This window comes from Monopterus albus, unplaced genomic scaffold (assembly GCF_001952655.1).
Source record: "Monopterus albus unplaced genomic scaffold, M_albus_1.0 scaffold219.1, whole genome shotgun sequence".
Classification (NCBI taxonomy): domain Eukaryota; kingdom Metazoa; phylum Chordata; class Actinopteri; order Synbranchiformes; family Synbranchidae; genus Monopterus; species Monopterus albus.
In genome coordinates this window covers 18,978-26,218 of record NW_018128099.1, presented here as the reverse complement: position 1 = coordinate 26,218, position 7,241 = coordinate 18,978, and the positions used below count along the sequence as shown (strand labels likewise).

Sequence of the window (7,241 nt, the reverse complement as noted above, 5' to 3'; positions counted from 1 at the left end):
TATATCTTGTTCATGAGCAAGGGTAAAATTTGGCATGGGAATGATAGGTGGATGGGGGCAGCATCAGCAGTAATGCGAACATTGTACCAGACTAGATCCGAAACACTTACACACTGATATTCATATATCTTTCTCCCAGAGCCTTCAGTCCTACTGGGAGTGCTGGTGTTAGGGCCCTTCATGTATGCCAGAGGCCCTCAGCTGCAGCACTGGATGGACATGGTCAACACTCCACAGTATCCGGTGAAGCTGTGGCATGGATTGGGCAGAGCCATTAAGCAACCAAACATAAACAGATCCACAGACGCACATGTGCATGTACATACGCACAGAGTCTGAAATAATAAAATAAAAGTGCTAATAAATGTGTTCATCATTTGTAAAATGCCTTGAGGCGATTTCCATCTGCTAATAAAAGTGTGTCTAGATGAAAGGTATGTTTGTAATTGCATGTGATTTTTACTTTGTCAGTGTGTGCACGACAGATGTTTCAACACTGGAGCTTGAGAAAGATCGGCCGCAGTCTTGTTGCACACCAGAAGCCTGTCAATTTTTTCTTTTATTTTTATCTGCTGAAATCTTTATTGATGAGTGTTAGAATGTCATTTCTTTACTATCAATGTTTAAACATGGCGGATGGGTTTTAGTTTGACTTCTAAATAAGTCTGTAACTAATAATAATGTTGAGAAAACAATCTCATTGCAAGTTCCATTTAGCAGCTTTTCTGGAGCTTTCGATCAAATCATACGGTCTCATTTGTCATGGAGCATTTGAAAGCTTTTTGTCCATGCTGGCAGAAGGTGAAGAAATAACTTAGACAGATGACACATCTGACCCAGCTGTCAATACAAGCTTTTGCTCCTTTGACAGTATGAAGTCTCTTTAACTGGCACAGACAACCCGCTCCAGTCCTTTGGCCTCTGGATACATGATTAAGTTAAAGCTGTAGAAACCTGTAGTCCCTGTCTCTTATCCACCTGTTTACACTCTTCAGGTATCATGAATGGATGAAGCGTCCTGAGCTGCAGCATCTGACCACCTCAGCCGCTGGAACAGGAGTACGACGTGCAGGGGAGCTGGGGGGAAGATGATGACAGTAAGACTTCTTCTGCAGTAAATGTACACACAGAACATGCTCTTATTCATCCTCTAAAGCAGTTGTTATAAATCTGAAGGATTGCCAGACTTAACCTTAGAGTTTTCATGTGAATAACTGGACACCTTGATTTCTCTGAAAACTACCTAAATAAAACAAAGAGAAAAACTTTTGGTTGAACCGATCATACAGCAGTGGCTGGAAAGATAAATCTGAGGGAACTTCCTTTACTTTTGTTAACTTATTCTAAGTTAGAGTAACAGGTTTTTAACATTCAGAGTTTTTACAATGCCTACATAAATAAGCTAACACATTGTCCAAATAACAGAAGCTTATTTAATACAACTTATGATAGGATAAAGTGAAATATGATTCAGTGACATTTGCTTTATGAGGTCAACACTGCTTTCAAGTTCTGTCCTTATGGTTTCCACATCATTCCTTCCAGACATTCATACCATCATCCATCAGATTTGTTAGGTTAAAGTGTTTATAAATAACTGGTAATTAATGGATATGATATGAAAATAAGGCATCGTTCATTCTGAGGTCATGCACTAGTAAAATCATTCAACTTTTATTAAAGAAAAGCTGTTTAATTTGTGATAACTTTTTAATTTTTTGCCAGAGTACACATTCATCATCTTGTATAAGCAGCTATGGGCAGATCCCAGTATAGAATAGGAGCAGTGCATGGTGGGAGATGTCAACATGTTCCTGATGGACCCAGTAGGCCTCTCCTCGGCTGAGCCAGAGCTCACGATCGCAGGTGATGCCCAGTGTGCTTATCTTAATGTGTCTTTTAAGCCAAGAGCTGCCGGAAGAAATTTTGTTGTGCTATGCATAATGACAATTAAGATTCTTGACTTGACTTAAAAGTGATTCAAAATCAAAGGCTGAGCAAATATCTACAGTCAGCCTGTGCTGTGGTTTGTACATCTCACTCATTTCCTGTGTATATCTCTTTATATCTGGACACTATATTCCCCTTCTCCTCAACACACAGTAAGGCTGCCCTTTAGTGGTGGTACACAGCATTACACCAATCTTGTTTTAGTCATGATCTTCAATCTCAGGCTTTTCTAGACTGTCGGAAAATCAACAAGTTTGTTTCATTACAACATCCAAAAGCAGCACAGACCTCTTGTGCTTTCTACCCTGTGAAGTTGACTAATAGCAGAAACCAGCAAAAGTTTAAACGTGTGTCTATCCATTAGCATGAAGGAAAAGTCAACAGTTCTTACTAAATGCACATTTTACACAAATAAGATTCATTAAAGGGCTATTGCATTGCCGCCGCCTCCTCCTCCTCTAGGAGCTTATTGCCCAGTTTGCTGGTTTCAGAAGGCACTCCACTCAGCTTAGCCTGCCACAGACTTCTCCAGTCATGTGGGTTCTCTTGTAGTACATGACTAGAGAGTCTTCATAACTGTTGTCCAGGCACATGCAATGCAACAGCATGGAGAAAAATGTGAGGCCTTAATAAACCCAGTACGGATTTCCCATCTTACACAAAACATTAGCAGCTAGCTGAGCTGGGATTGAGTGGCTGCAAAAAAAGAAAAGTTTTGTAAAGCTTTGATTTCAATAATAAATGGTCCATTTATAAACAAACTTGCCTGTGTCTATGCATGTCCTCAAGAATGCTGCTGCTGATTGTCTGGCCACAGAATGACATCTGGTTAAGGAAGGATTGCCTAAGGGGAAAATGGAAAAAGTTTGAATTTAAAGCATGATAAGCTCTATAATTTCAACCCATCCTGTTTTGATTTTGATAGGTTTGCTTCATTTTGAACAAAAGGCTTTTAATGGGCACATTATTTGTACCTGGGCAGTGACCATCTTTTTATATGCAGAATGGACACTACAAAGTTCCAAGTCAACATTTAGACAAAATCTGGGGGGGGCACCGAATTCCTTCAAAAAGTCCCCCGGCTCGGAGGTGGCGCCGGGGGACTTGAAATACAACATGTCATCTCACCACATGCTGACATAGCCATCTCTGAATTACTGGTGGCAAGTCCCAAGAAAAGGCCAGAGTGCTGATGTCGTCTCTCTGCTGGGTTTGTCGCTATCAAGCCTATAAAGAACATTCACTTTAACAATTCCCATTTTTGTTTACCCTCAATTTATGAAACAGGCCATGCAAATTTGATCTCTAACAGTAATTTAAACTAATCTGCAGTTGTAAAGCACCACTCTTGTTAAAAGGTTCCACATGGATGAGAAAGCCTGTAATGGTAATTAAAAGCTGTGCATCCACCTCAAGTGAGATTAGTGTCACCTACCTTTCTCTACCTTTATTCATGAACAAAGACACTCTTCATACAACAACACAATAAACCACCACCCCATATGCTGCATCCTAAAAATGCCCAGCTAGAGCATCTCTGAAGATGGACAATATTTTCTACAAACCTATGTATGAAATTACACCATTGTTCTGGTGATCTTACCGATATTAATAGAGAAGGGGTGTAGTGTCAATTTGTTCTTGAAGAGGGAAAATGTAAAGCATGTGTTTCCCATTGTTGGTGATCATCTGGAGTATCTTGTTTGTGTAGCCAACAGAGATAGGATCCTCTGGCCACTTCCACCTTGAATGTAGAACAGGAGGTATTACAGGAATATAAAAAGACAAGTGTTTCACAAACATATGTGTTAAAAAAGTTTTACAATGAAAATGAAATGTCTTCATTTGAAGAACACATCTTTCTGTGTTTACTATTTTCTACACAATATCTAACCATTCTAGGCACTGAGCAGTGAATTAACTTCACATGTGTGGTCTCCCTCGGATGTTAATGATTGTTAAAAAAAAAAGAAAAAAAAAAAGAAAAACATCACAAGACTCCATTACTTGCAGTTTTATACAAGTCATCCTCCCGTTAGTCTTCATTTCTGGATACTCAAAGACCTTTAGTAATCTAGATTTAGACATGAAATTTTCTCAATTGTTAACAGGACTCCATTCTTGGTTTGATGCAAGGCATCATATTTTCATACATACATACATATTTTCTGACGCATGCTCTCTGTCCATCTCGAGGTGGCTTCCTGACTGGACTCGGTCCCATAAGATGCCACCTCCAACTTGTGCCTGAGGAATGTTTAGTAATAATTAATGTTCGTATACTACAGCTATAAAAGGTTAACTGTATCCAAAGTGTCGTTATTTACAAGATATCACGTAAAGTTTGACTGAGGTGAAATACTGTGTGACTGTTTCTCCACATCTGGCCTAGATTCAAACACACCACTGTGTATTATAAAATAGCGCTGTTACTCAGTGTATGGCGACGGCGTTGGCTCGCCAGCCGACCCGCTCGGGAACAGGATCAGGCTCGGAGGCGGCGCCGGCTCGCCAGCGAACCCGCTTAAGAGGGATTGCTTCACCATCCTTGTTGGTGAATCCCTCTGGAGGAACAGGAACAGGGGCAGCGTTGACGTCATCGTCAGTGCACACCTCAGGAGGAAGGGCAGAGGCGGCATCGAGGCATCGAGGCTCCTGTTGGCGTGTCCTCGGCACACTGAAGATCTGGGACCCTGGCAGGGACACTGTCATCAACACACCTGCGGTTCTCAGACCCAGCAGAGACGCTTAGGTAACAACGCTGAGGGGTGGACTCAGGGACGGCATTAGCTGTCCATCCGACTTGTTCGGGAACAGGAACAAAGTCTGAGGCAGCGTCGGTGGTCCAGCCGACCCGTTCGGAAACAGGAACAGGAACTGGCTTGGAGGCGGCGTCGGCACGCTGGGTGAGCCACTCGGGAACAGGAACAGGAACAGGCTCGGAGGCAGTGTCGGCGGTTTGACCGACCCACTCAGAAACAGGAACAAGGCCTGAGGTGGCGTTGGCGGCCCAGCTGACCCGCTCAGGCCCAGGAACAGGGACGGGCTCAGAAACGGCATTGGCGAGCCAGCTGACTCACTCAGAAACAGGAACAGGAACTGGCTCTGCTGGAGGCAGCAACTGCGACTCGGGACCTGGCTTAGGGCCTGGAGGCGGCGGCAGCTGCAGCTGCTGGAGGTCCAGATGAGACGAGGACTCTGGAGACTGCAGCTGTGACACAGGCTGAGTCCGAGGCTGTCTCCTGGTCCTCCCTCTCTCTGGACCCCCAGGACAGAGAGCCTACCGGGTTCCCCAAAAAGCAAGGGTCCTGGGGACTGCAGCTGGGACACAGGCTGAGTCTGAGGCTTCCTCCTAGTCCTCCCTCTCCCTGGACCCCCAGGACAGATGGCCCACCGAGTTCCCTCAAAAAGTGAGGGTTTGCGGTCCTTAGGGTTCAGGCCAGGCGACAGAAAAAAGCACCCAGCTGAACAGAGGACTCAGGACTCGAGACAAGGGCTGTGTCAGCGGTCCGGCCGACCCGCTGGGAAACTGGACCAGGCACTGATTGTAGCTCTAGGTCAGACCAATAAAAGTGCTTCAGTGCAGGAATGGAGAGCACAGGGGCCATTAGGGCCTTTAGTTCCTGCCAAATGGCTCGGGCTTCAGCTGGAGTCAGGGGGGTCTCCTCAGAATAAGGCTGGGCTGCTGCGGTGTGAATACACGTCCCTACTCTGATAGAGGTGTGTGAGCTCTGTGGGTTTGTGACTCTGGCAGATCAGAGATGCGGGTGAACAGGTGTGTTGAACTGCTGAGTGGCATGAAAGCTGTCCTTCAGATGCCTGTACACTGGTCACTGCCAAAACACGAGTATTCCTCACTGGCTGAGTTCATGTTGGCCAGACTGTACTGTCGGGATCAGCCCGTAAAGCTGCCGATAAAGTCAAGGGGTGAATGCCAGATGAGTACAGGCGGAAACTGTCTCTTTAATATGAGCACTGACAACGAACAAAACGACACAAACTACTGTTAGAAATGAATAATTCAGTCAGATAATTATAGACATTAATGTGCTTTAATGTGTTGTTAACCCTTGTGTTCTGTTAAGAATCATAATGCAGTTAGTAATATTTGAAGTCTGCTCTAGTGTGCTTTGCTTCAAGGTTAGAAGATAATGTTAAATCTGACAAGTGTATTTTGATGTCAATTGTTTTCTTGTATTAATCTGGTGTTAAATTCATGTCTGAATGATTGGTTTAGTTACACACCACGTAACAACATACTGTACACACACACGGAGTTCTTCATTTGTTCTGATTAATGCTTGACGCATGTGGAGCATAAGATAAGAGAAGGAGACGTCAGACTGTCTCCAACTCATGATGATTCTATATCTGTTTGCGTAAAGGGGTTAGCCCAAGAACTTGTATAAATGTATTAGGCTCTGTGTTCCAGGGAGCTTCTCTTCTCCAACAGCTGGTCTGACAGAGGGAGCAGCCCGGGTAGTGTTCTGTAATCTTTGTGTGTGTATAAATATATTTAAAATAAAACCAGCACTAAAATCCAAAAAGATGGACTCCTTCCTTACTCAGATCTGTCCAATAAAAGAACTGGGGTATAACAGTAGCCATAATTACACGGAATGAGGCTCTAAATGCAGGCTACGTACGCTATAAGTCATGGCCTGTTAAATAAAACTCGACCGTACGATAAAAATCAGATCTGTCCAATAAAGGAACTGGGGTATTACAACTTGGTGTCGTGACTTTCGGAATTGGCTGAATTCTGAGCTGGATTCCATGTCAGGAGTGAACGGACTGCACACATCAACACTTGCCGGCAATAATAAAAGGTCAGCAGGAGACATCTGTACAGAATTTCTGCATATTGGACTTTACATTTTGTTGATCTGTGTGGACTGTAAATTCCTGACTTAAAAACCAAACAATTACAGTAAAGGTAAGATAACACTCTTATATTGAAATGTGCTGGTGCTGTTTTTTGGCCACATGAAAAAGTTCTGAAGCACATAGTCTCATTTGTTACAGAGATTGATGACTATCAGAGACGTAAAATTCACATTAATAAGTGGATAACCACAAATTTTGACGGTTGTCTCCAAAATTATTAGGATTTTTGCCCCGATGGGAAGACTGGCTTGTTGAAGGCGGAAGTGGAAGGAGGAGCCTTCTCTGAGCGGAGACTTCTCTGAGCATTTCTGAACATCTAAATATTTACAAGACGATCACTGATAACTGTTAAATGATTAATGAGTGCACAGGGAAATTTTTTTTTTTTTTTTTCACATGCATAT

The 7,241-nt window shown here is 43.3% G+C and overlaps 1 long non-coding RNA gene across 3 annotated transcripts; it reads right to left on the bottom strand.

Annotated features, from left to right (window-relative positions):
• Positions 1-2,719: 2,719 nt before the first annotated feature.
• Positions 2,720-5,993, bottom strand: LOC109971290 (uncharacterized). Of its 3 annotated transcripts, XR_002276518.1 has the most exons (6): positions 4,384-5,993; positions 4,112-4,197; positions 3,958-4,024; positions 3,554-3,694; positions 3,079-3,177; positions 2,720-2,794 (listed from the first exon to the last, which is right to left on the bottom strand). It is a non-coding gene; the product is annotated as an uncharacterized LOC109971290 (long non-coding RNA). The 3 variants fall into 3 exon arrangements; XR_002276519.1 differs by lacking the exon at positions 3,958-4,024 and having other exon boundaries at positions 4,108-4,197; XR_002276520.1 differs by lacking the exon at positions 3,958-4,024.
• Between the last annotated feature and the right edge of the window lie 1,248 nt (positions 5,994-7,241).